Source organism: Nomascus leucogenys, chromosome 11 (genome assembly GCF_006542625.1).
Source record: "Nomascus leucogenys isolate Asia chromosome 11, Asia_NLE_v1, whole genome shotgun sequence".
Classification (NCBI taxonomy): Eukaryota; Metazoa; Chordata; class Mammalia; order Primates; family Hylobatidae; genus Nomascus; species Nomascus leucogenys.
Window position 1 is genome coordinate 69,650,472 of NC_044391.1, and position 11,403 is coordinate 69,661,874.

Genomic DNA, 11,403 nt, shown 5'->3' on the forward strand with positions numbered 1-11,403 from the left:
ATCGATCTACTACTTCACAATGGAGGTAAGCAAGAGTATGCGTGGAATACAGGAGATCCTTTAGGGTGTCTCCTAGTATTACCATGCCATGTGATTGGGGTCCATGGGAAACTACAACAACTCAATCCAGACAGGACTACAAATGATCCAGACCCTTCAGGAATGAATGTTTGGGTCACTCCACAAGGTAAAAAGCCACAATCCGCTGAGATGTGTGCAGAAGGCAAAGGGAATACAGAATGGGTGGTAGAAGAAGGTAGTAATCAATACCAGCTATGACCACGAGACCAGTTGCAGAAATGAGGACTGTAATTGTCATAAGTGTTTCCTCCTTATTTTGTTAAGAACATGTTTGTGCATGGATACATTTGTATTAAGAAAACACCTTCATTTTATTTCCTTTCTTTTTCTTTTATCATGTGGCATAAGATTTATTGACTTCATATCAACACTTAAGTCTTGTTAACTTTAGGTGATAGCATTTAGGTTAAGAATCAGTGCATCTATGGTTGTATGAAGGATAGCTGTATTATGTTAGGTGTAATTAGGACCTTATTACTGTCTTTATTTGAAGATTTGTATGATTTCAGGAGATGTGTAATGGGTTCAAGTTGGGACAAAGGATGAACTTGTGATGGTTAATACTGAGTGTCAACTTGATTGGATTGAAGGATGCAAAGTACTGTTCCTGGGTGTTCTCTGAGGGTGTTGCCAAAGGAGATTAACATTTGAGTCAGTGGATTAGGAGAGGCCGACCCACCCTCAATGTGGATGGGCACCATCCAATCAGCTGTCAGCATGGCTATATTAAAGCAGGCAGAAGAGCATGGAAGGACTTGACCTGCTGAGTCTTCCAACCTTCATCTTTCTCCTGTGCTGGATGCTTCCTGCACTTGAACATCAGACTCCAAGTTCTTCAGGTTTTGGACTCCTGGTCTTAGACCAGTGGTTTGCCAGGGGCTCTCAGGCCTTTGGCCACAGACTGAAGGCTGCACTGTCGGCTTTCCTACTTTTGAGGTTTTGGGACTCAGACTGATCCATTACCGGCTTCCTTGCTCCTCAACTTGCAGATGACCTATCATGGGACTTGTGATCATGTGACTCAATTCTCCTTAATAAACTCTTTCATAGATACATATATCCTATTAGTTCTGTCCCTCTAGAGAACCCTGACTAACACACATGGCAAGGAATTAATTGTCCCTTAGAGTTTGGAGAAGAAACACAGCTCTACCAGCACCTTTGATTTTCATCCAGTGAAACTGATATCAGGCTTCTGATTTCCAGACTATGATAATAAATGTGTGCTATTCTAAGCCAGTAAGTTGGTAGTAATTTGTGGAGTAACAACAAGAAGCTAATAAAGAGACAATAAGAAGCCAAGAAGATATAATGCATTCTCTAATAACTGAGAATGATGACATGGTCTGATGTGTTTCAAAAGCATCATTCTGGCTCCTATAGAGATTAGATTAGTAGAGAACAAGGGCAGAAGTGGAGAGATCATTTAGGATATAATTGCAGTAATCTTTAGGCAGGATTATGATGACTCAGACCTGTGTGGAACTGATATCATGGCAAGAACTGCTAATATTTTGGACATATTTTCAAGATAAAAGCCAGTAAGGCTTGCTGAACCAGAATTGGGGTGTGACAGAAGGCACTGGGTAAAGGAGGACTCCATATAAATTTTTCCTAAGCAGTTGAAAGAATTGATTTGCTCTGAATGACTGGATGTTCTTTCTGAACTCTGCATCTGACTAACTCTCACTTATGACTGAAGATCTTTAATGCCTCTCTATTGTGTCCATTCCAGTTTCCCTAGTTGGCACCCAAGCACTCTCCCACTCATCATGGCATCACACTGGGCATTTGTCTACTTCTCTAGGGCTAGCCCTGTACCTCCTTGAACCTCTTCTTGTGTCATACATGCTGAAATATTTGAGACTCTATCAAAATGCTATGCTGCCTTAGGTCTTAGCATATTTACATTACCATTTTTTTGTGTTTGTAATTATCTTTGTCCAATCCCTCAAATAGGTAACCTCTGATGATATTCAGAGATTCTGTTGAGATGTTACCTCTTCTAAAATAATCTGAAACCATCCCCTTGTGCTTACCCTTCCCAACTTTGGGGAGACTCCCTTTGTCTTAGATGCTCCTGTAATCCTATGCTTGCTTCATGGTATTGCAAGTGTCAAGCTACATGGTAGCCTCCTCACATGGCTTTGACTATCTTTGGGCATTATGGTGAGCAGAAGCCATATGATATTTGTCTCTATATGATGTCAGCTGTTGGCACTCAATATTCATTCAATATTCATTAATGGGATAAAAACTTATAGTGCTTTTACAAATATTTTTGCCTATGTTGTTTTAAATTTTGTTTGGAAACCTCAAAAAGTTTTGAAAAGTGGCTTGTGGCATGTAATAAAAGTAATTTTATTATTTCATGGGAAAAATAAAGGTAAATAACTAAGCAGCACTCATTTGGCAACACATGTTGTTTGACAATTATAAAGGCAATTTCAATTTAGAAGAGAAAGAAAAACTTACGTGTGCAGTTTTTGTTGAAGCTAAAAATTTCCCATATGTTTTTAGTAAGTAAAAATCTGTAGACACATGTTCTACCACATTTTCCATTTTTTCCCCTAAATACTAATGGGACATTTTATTTTGGACAATTTATTGCATTGATGTTGCTTTTGCACCCATAGTTGAAGATAAATAGCCATAAGCAATCCAAGTTTTCCCCTTAGGATAGCATATTTTAATGTTTTCCTTGGTATCAAATAATCCTATGAAACAATGGAGGATTGTATAGAAAGGCCAATAAAGACTGCTATGTATTCACTAAATAATAGTGCAGTTTCATGATTCAGAGAAAGAGTTGCTATTAATAGCCTTCTTTAACAATGTTCACTAATGAGAAAAATGTAAGATAAAATTTGTCAACCAGACCACAATCTAGGAGAGGCTAGATAAAAATTATGTGTAATTTTCAAAATAAAAGGTCTAGACACCAGCTGGCTGTCTAGGAATACAATCCAAGACGCAGGAGTTGGAAATATGTTAAAATCCACCCCCCACAAAAACTATCAATGTCAAAAATAGAGCAATTTTTAAATAAACTATATCTTAATAAAAAACCATGTTCATGTATAATAAACATTAAGGCCAAATATGTTGCATCAATTTAATAAATATTAAGGCCAAATATCTAGAGTCTGTTCCATAGCTAGAGTCTGTTCTCTCATGAATGAGGGACACACACACACACACACACACACACACGTATGTATATATGTCTTTTATTTTCCTTATAGTTACAGGACTCCAGAAGAGAATCAATATATTAACATGCATTATACTATGTTCAAAATCAACTGGAATTTCAATGGTTCTGATTTTGTAATAAAATTTTAAGTATCGGGGCTTGAGATACTTTAAGAGTTGGAAAGATGTATTTTCATGTAAGCAAGATTAAGAAAAGAGGAGAACTCTTTGACATGAAATATATATTTGAAAACCTGAACATTTTGATGTTACATATACAGCTCAGAAAATGTATTGCTCTATTTCCAATATTTCCAGTTGAGGAAGTGAAGAACAATTTGGTAGCCCTGGCACCACTATAGATTCTTGGGCAACTCTGGGGTTAGGGAGCCTTGGTGGGAGATTGGGTGGGTATAAACATACATGAGACTTTGCTTGGAACACATTTCTTGCCTCTGCCCACTCATTATATATACTAGGGCAGACACCTTATATCTAAAGTATCTTTGGGGCAGTAATCTTGTTACTACCTGATCCAAAACGTAAAGCCATCTCCCTTTTGTACCCTTCTAATAAATTAATAAGATGTAGCACACTGGATTTCTTGACTAACGGGGAACTTGCACAAAATTAAATACAAATTTAATTACTAACAGAAAATCTCAATATTTGCATGTTTGGAATGAAATCTGGTGTATTAACTTGTTTAGAAGATGATTTATGAAATACATATGTACTTAGTTACTTATTTATTTTAATTACACAAAGAATATATGAATATATCCCTATTGCATAAAGGATTGCAAAAGAATATATGAATATATTTATATATTATTATGAATTTATTAAAGATTAATAATCAATTACATATTGATTAATTGAGATAAAGAGCCCTCATTGATTAGTACCCCCAAATGCAGCTTCAGAACACAGGCAGTGTTGTATTTCTTACACACATATATAAACATATATATTTTACACTTTGTGTATCTTATATCACCAGTCTCGCTCAGTCCATATTATTCTTCAAGTTTTGCTTTTTTTCTCTTTCCACATGGTTAAAAAATTTTTCAACTCTGGTCATATAGATAGTAGCTTATGGCTTTTTGTTTGTTTGTTTTTTGCTTAACTCCTGTGCAGTATTTTGTGCAACAGAACATCTATAGTTCATTCAAACATTCCACTATTAGTGGATGTTTAGATATTTAAGTTAATTTTTTCCTTCTTTCCTTTCTTCCCTTCTATTTCTTTTCCTCATTTCTTTTTTTTCCTATTAATACAATGCCACCACAAACACTATGCTTCTGCAAATAAAACTGAGAGGGAACATTTCTGGATTGAAGGATATACTCATTTACATTTTTATAAATAACTTCTAATCATATTCCAAAAATATATATCAAATTATACTTCCTCCAACAATGTATAAGAAATACTAATTCCTGCATAACCCTAACAGCACTTGATACTATTAAGATAATAACACTTGCTATTACTGTATAATGGATAAAATATGTACCTTATTGTTGCCTACATTTACTGTATATTGCTCTCATGAATAGTAAAGCTGAGTATCTTTTTATATGTTTATTGGCCTTTTATACTTCCTTGGCACTGTATAAATATCAAATAAATAAATGATTAAATTACTGAATGAAACAATACATTTAGAGTGCTAGAGAAATGAAAGTTAATCACTGACATCCAGGAAAATGAAAATGTTTCCCTGGTATTATGATTACAATCTTATTATGCCAAACACAGAAATTAAATAGAGCTACTTTATTTTTATTATGCACAGGGAGGTCATATATGATTCCTGGTTAACAACTGGACTACAAGTTTACCAGCCCACTAGGCATCAAAATTCATGCCAATTGTATTTATTTTCTTTCTGTGTGTGTGACATTTCTAGATTTGGCATCTGTAGTTTAGTTTGCATTCTACCACTACTTATCATTTTTAGTGACAAAGTAGGCTTAGGGGTGATGTGTTTGTGTGTATCTATTTTCAACCTTTGAAAAAATTTGTGTGAAAGTTCACGTTTACCCCATTTTCTTTACCACTATTTCTCCCTCAATTTTCCCAGCTCCTTTTCTACTCTTGAGGACTGTTTCCTCCTTTTCTTGTTTGTCTGTATCACCACAACATGCTTTCAGAGTCTTCATTTACACTAGGATTTAAAGCATTACCTCTCCTAATAGTACTTTATTCTACCTGTGTCAGTAATCGAAATCTTAAGCTAAATGAGATAAATTCCAAGAGGTAGAATTGCTGAAATCAGTTCATTACAGGGAGGTAGTGTACTTCTGATCAGCAGGGACAGTCCTAAAGCTAATGCCTAAAACATTACATGGGCTGTTATCCAGTATCAAACTAATTAGATTTGGTCATTTAATTGCCACAAACATAGCTAACTTACTATGTCTGAGGCACTGTACTAAACTCCTAAAGAGCAGTTTTCAAATTTAATCCTCGTATCATCTTTATTCTCTTCAAGGCATTAGAAAACTGAGGTTTAAGCACATGTACAAAGAAAAATGTGTATGAAATTATGCATTTTATAACTAAGATAAAGCTACTTTTCAAAGCTAACCTTTGTTGGTGCCAATGTATAACTTTAGAACACTAAAAATGGTCATGAGGTCCAGAAAACATTGCAAATTCTCCTAAACATTAAACATGTCCCAACTCTAAGTAAACTTGCATAAATAATTGGAATAAAGGCTATTTCTAAATTATGCAAATCCTTTTTAAGCACATTTAGTTCGTTCTTGGACATTATATTAAAAAAGGAACAAAAGCATAATATAAGAACCAACAACACACTAAATTGAGAGAATCTTGATCTTGAAGGATTCAGCAGAGAGAAGGAAAGTGTCATAAAGCATGTGGCATATCTGATGTCAAATTTATTCATATAAGGACATTGCCATAAAATGTAAATATCTTCAAAGGATTAACACTTCAACATCATAAAAATATGCACATGTTCAAAGGGGGTGAAGCATTTTCTAATCTGAACATCTTTAAAGGGGGAAATCAATAAACGGCATGAAAAACTTCAAAGCAAGACCTCCTGTCAATGACAGAAGTTCCTCAGCAATGCAGAAGCTTTGAAGGAGGACTCCCAGTGCTGGGAAACCTTTGAAGTGACTGAAAACAGACATTTATAATTATGGAAAGGTGCAGTGTCCAGCAGGGATAGTACAAAGACACGTCTGAGGTAGGTACAGGCAGAGATTGGGAGGTAGCAGGGACACTGACCTTGCAGCCTCTCAACCTAAAAGCCTTTGGGGTCAACTCAGTAATCATATGTAAAACGGCAAGTGTGGAGTGAGAACAGTGGCAAGCAGCTAGAAACCAAATTATTTTAGATCTCATATTTCAAAAAAGAAAAAATCCTCAGCGCCCCCAAAGCTGATCTTAATACATTCCGCCTGTGCAGGGTTATTGTGTAGCTGCCCCATCTATTAAGCTGTTACCAATACTCAGCTTTCTGCAAACAAGTGTTCTATAAGTGTAAAAACATCTCAGGATCAGCTTTTTCAGGTCCCTTAGTTCCCAGATCAATGGGACTGAAATATGTTTAAATGTTGTTATTATATAAATCAGATAATGTACTAAAGGATGAAAAATGATTAAAATCTATAACTTAACTGCTGTTTAATTTAAATCAAAACGATTTTGAGCCAATGATTTGGTATCTAATTTCCAGAACTCAATTGAAGACCTTATTGCATGCCACAATATGTAGGACTAACACTCAATTAGGTATCAAAGGCAAACTAGATAAAGTCAAAAAAGGTCAGTTATAATGTTTATTCCTTAGACTTTTTGTCTTGTTTTGCCTGACACTCACAGGGGCTCAGTGAGCTAATGGCATCCTCTTGCTTCTTGGTGACGCTCATTATGGAGCCTGATTTCCCCAAATGGTTCTTTCATCAATCAAATATTTATTGATCATAAAAATGTTCTAGGGTCTATTCTGGGTACTTGTGGTACAGTACTGTACACAGAAACTCTCTGATCTTACAGAGACTACAGGCTGGGGAGGGACACAGGCATTGACCAATAATCAAACAGAAAAATGTAAATTATACTATGATAGGGGCTTTAATTAAAAGGTACTTGAAGGACTTGATATGTTCTGAAGAAGCAGGTAGGCTTCCCTGAGAAAATGACAGTTGGACTGAAAGCTAAAGGATTAGTAATCATTACCCAGGAGAGCTGGGGTATGGATGATTGCATCAGGAGCATTAGGAGAGTAGGTCGGGTAGAGGGGGCAGTAAGTACAAAAGTCATGTGATAGGACAAGATAAATAACACTTTTATGAAGAAGGAGAAGGGTTAGTTATGGAGAGGCCAGATTATGCAGACTTTTATGGGGCAGAGTTAGGGAGAGACCAGATTATACAGACCTTGTTAATGACTTTGATCCTAATCCCAAAATCAATCAAAATCCTTTGAAAGATTTTAAGCATATGTCTGACAAAATGAGATCTGCATATTGAATGATCATTTTTGCTTGAGTGTGGAGAATGCATTGAGAGGAAAGAAAGGAACAAGAGTGTCACAAGAGTGTCAGAGAGGAAACTAGTTAGGAGGCCACTAGAATGATTAAGACAAGAGATGATGGTAGCTTGGACTAAGGTGGTGGCAGTAATAATGATGGAGACAAGTGGGAATATTTGAAAGACATCTTTGGTGTAAAATTGATAAGACTCAATGTTGGAATGAGAACACATGGACACAGGGAGGGCAACGACATACATTGGGGCCTGTCGGAGAGCGGGGGGAGGAAGAACATCAAGCTAAGCAGCTAATGCATGTGGGGCTTAATACCTAGGTGATGGGCTGATAGGTGCATCACACCACCATGGCACACGTTTACCTATGTAACAAACCTGCATGTCCTGCACATGTAACCTGGAAATTAAAATTGAATTAAATTAAAAATAATAATAAAAAATAAACATTCCATTCTGACACAGGAAAAAACAGAATGTTGGAAATAATGGATAAGAGAGAGGGAAGGGTCAAGGATGATGTCCATATTTCTGCATGGTTGGTGGGCATATTCACTGAGTAAGGAAATCCTGGAAAGGGATCTGTTTTGGGAATAGAATAATGAGTTTAATTTTGGTTGTGTTGCATTTGAGACACAGATACTTTTGGATCATCCAAGTGTGTATGTCAAGGATTTTGAAGGATGCATCAGAGAAAAGGAAAGTGACATAAAGCACATGGCATACTGATGTCAAATATATTCCTATAAGGACATTATTATGTTCTTATATATATATGTGATACTGTGTAATTGTATATTTTACATTTTGTAAAATATATTGCTTCATATAAAGACACTTGTGTATATGAATCTAAAGGAGAGATCTTGGGTAGAGGTAAAGACATTTGAATCACTCATTTATAATGATCGTTAAGAATAGATATAATTGCTTAGGCAGAAGTACTGGAAATGGGAAGAAGATTATAAGACATCCTTAAGTAAGAACTTCAACATTAAAGGCTATGTAGTTGTATTGTATAAATTGTAGTCGTTTCTTTTTCAAGATGTCCATAGGTTGTATAGTTTAAAAATCAGTATGATATTTCATACATTAAAATGTGATATTCTAATTTATGTTTCAGGCCTTGAAGATGAAAAGAAAAATACACCAGCATTTTAATTATTCCATGTATCATCATAAATATATATATTTTATTTATTATGGAATTTTACCTGTGTAATTAAATTTTCCACTGAGTTATAGGGGAGAAATTCATATATTTGTATCAGGTCTTAATTTTCACAATGAATTATTGCAGCTGTGCACTTATCAGTTAGCCTGGCTTTAGTCTGGACTCTTCCAGTTTGTCCTCTTCTCTTCTGTAAGAGGTTTTTTCCTAACATTTGAATCTGATAGTGTCACTTTCCTCCACAAAATTCTCCATTGTTTCGTCATTGTCTTCCCAAGGAAAAAATCTAGAACTTTTTCTGGTTTCCATGCATTATGGCTTGCATGTTTTTTGCGAGTTGTCCCTGACTCCTTTCCCACTTTTATCTCCAAATATTATTCTTTTCTCACTATGACTCTCTAGCAATGTTCAACTACTTGTGGTTCCAGAGCATAGCATATTCTAGAATCCTTCTGTGACTTTCCATGTGTACCTGAGTTGCCCTACACATAACACTTCAATACTCATTTATTCTATAAATATTTAAGAAACTAACTATGGATGTGATAGGCACTTTTCTAGAAATTTGGGATCTGTGGATGAGCAAAGCAAAATTTTTGAAGTTTATATTCTAGTGAAGAAACAGGAGAAGCAGAAACATTTTTAAAATAGAAATAATAAATAAATAAATTTTAGATTTTTATTGAGCATCTACTGTGGGCCAGACAGTTCTAGTGAAATAATTAGACAAAGCTCCCCTAAATCCCTGCCTTCCTGGACCTTATTTTTTAGTGGGGCGGGGGGACAGACATTAATATTATATAAGGCGATGCACACTACAGGAAAAAAAAGCATAGTTAGTGGTATCAGAATTGTGTTATTGGGTATGGATTGCATTTTCTTAATATGATAATGATTGAGGTGACATTTGAACAAAGACTTGAAGAGAGTGAGGGAGCTGGCAAAGGGGCAATTAGGGAAAGGGTATTCCATCCAGGAATTTATTCAGGGTAAGGCTGTACCAAATGGTCATTGAAGATCATACCCAAAATATTAGAGGAACATCAAGTTTCCCAAATTCAACAGAATAGTATAAAAAAATAGTAGAACAGTAGAAAATAAGGTCAAAAGGAAATTAATAGGCAGGTCATATGGATTCTTGTGGGCCTTATCATGGACTTTGTATTTTACTTCTAAGGACTTTGTATTTTTACTAACTTATAAGGACTTTGTATTTTACTCAGTGTATATGGGGAATCACTGTGGTATTTTGATGAAGAAATGATCAAATTCACATTTTAAAAGTTGGTTGCTATATTGCAAATATAATACGGAGAGAGAGCGTGAGAAGAAGTAGAGAAAAAAACTAAGTAGGATACTCCTTTAATAACACAGATGAGACAATATGATAGTGCAAATGAGACTGTAGCAATATGAATAATGAGAAACAGTGGGATTTCAGAGTATATTCTAAAGGCAGAGCTGAAAGATGGAATGTGAGGTATGATACAAAGAGAAGAGGCAACCATGGTCTCAGAGCTTCTGGTCTGCATTACCACATGTGGAAAGCTGCAAAAAGAGGGTTTGGGAAGAAAGACCAGATATTCCATTTCCAATATATTAAATTTAAGATGTCTATTAGATACCCAAAAGGATGTATCAACTACACGATTTTGAACATAAGTCTGGAATTAGAGGTGTGTTTGCACATTGTCGTGTTTGCACATTGTTGGAAAAGAAGATGAACCTGAATAATCACATACGTAAGGAAGAAAAAAGCATTTAGAGCAGAGTCCTGGGCATTCCAGAGGAGGAACCAACAAGTAAAACTGAGAAAGAACAATTGAAAAAGAAGGAGGAAAACCAGCAGAAGGTGTTTTACTGGAAGAGGGCAGTGAGGAAAGTCAATCAAAAGGCAAGGAATGATCAATGTGCCAAATACTTCATCTGATAAGCACCTGTCTCAACTCAAGTTTTGCCCTGGTGAAGCACCTCCTGCTCTTCAACATAGCACTGGGAATTCTGATGCTGACCTCTTGGCGCATTCACCTCTATCACAGGAGTTTCTTAGAAGGTAATCTGCAGATTCACAGAATCAAGCACTTTGATCTCTTCACCTTTCATGTCCATCACCAGGTCCTGGTAGTTTTATCTAATAATTTTACATTTGAATTTATCTGTTTCTCTCTAACCTCCCTGTTTCCACCTTAAACCAAACTACCATTGTTTTTGTCTTAGCCTAAAGCAATAGGCTCAAACTAGCTCCAGCTCCATCTCTCCCGTACACTACATCCAGATTGCTGTTTTCAAAATACAGCTTTCCTGATATCCCTGTGAATGTTTTAGGAAACTTTTACAAATAAAAGCTTAACTCACAAACAGAAAATTGCATGTATTTACATAAGTCTAAATTTTACAACATTCTTCTTGAATTTTGATTGGAATTAC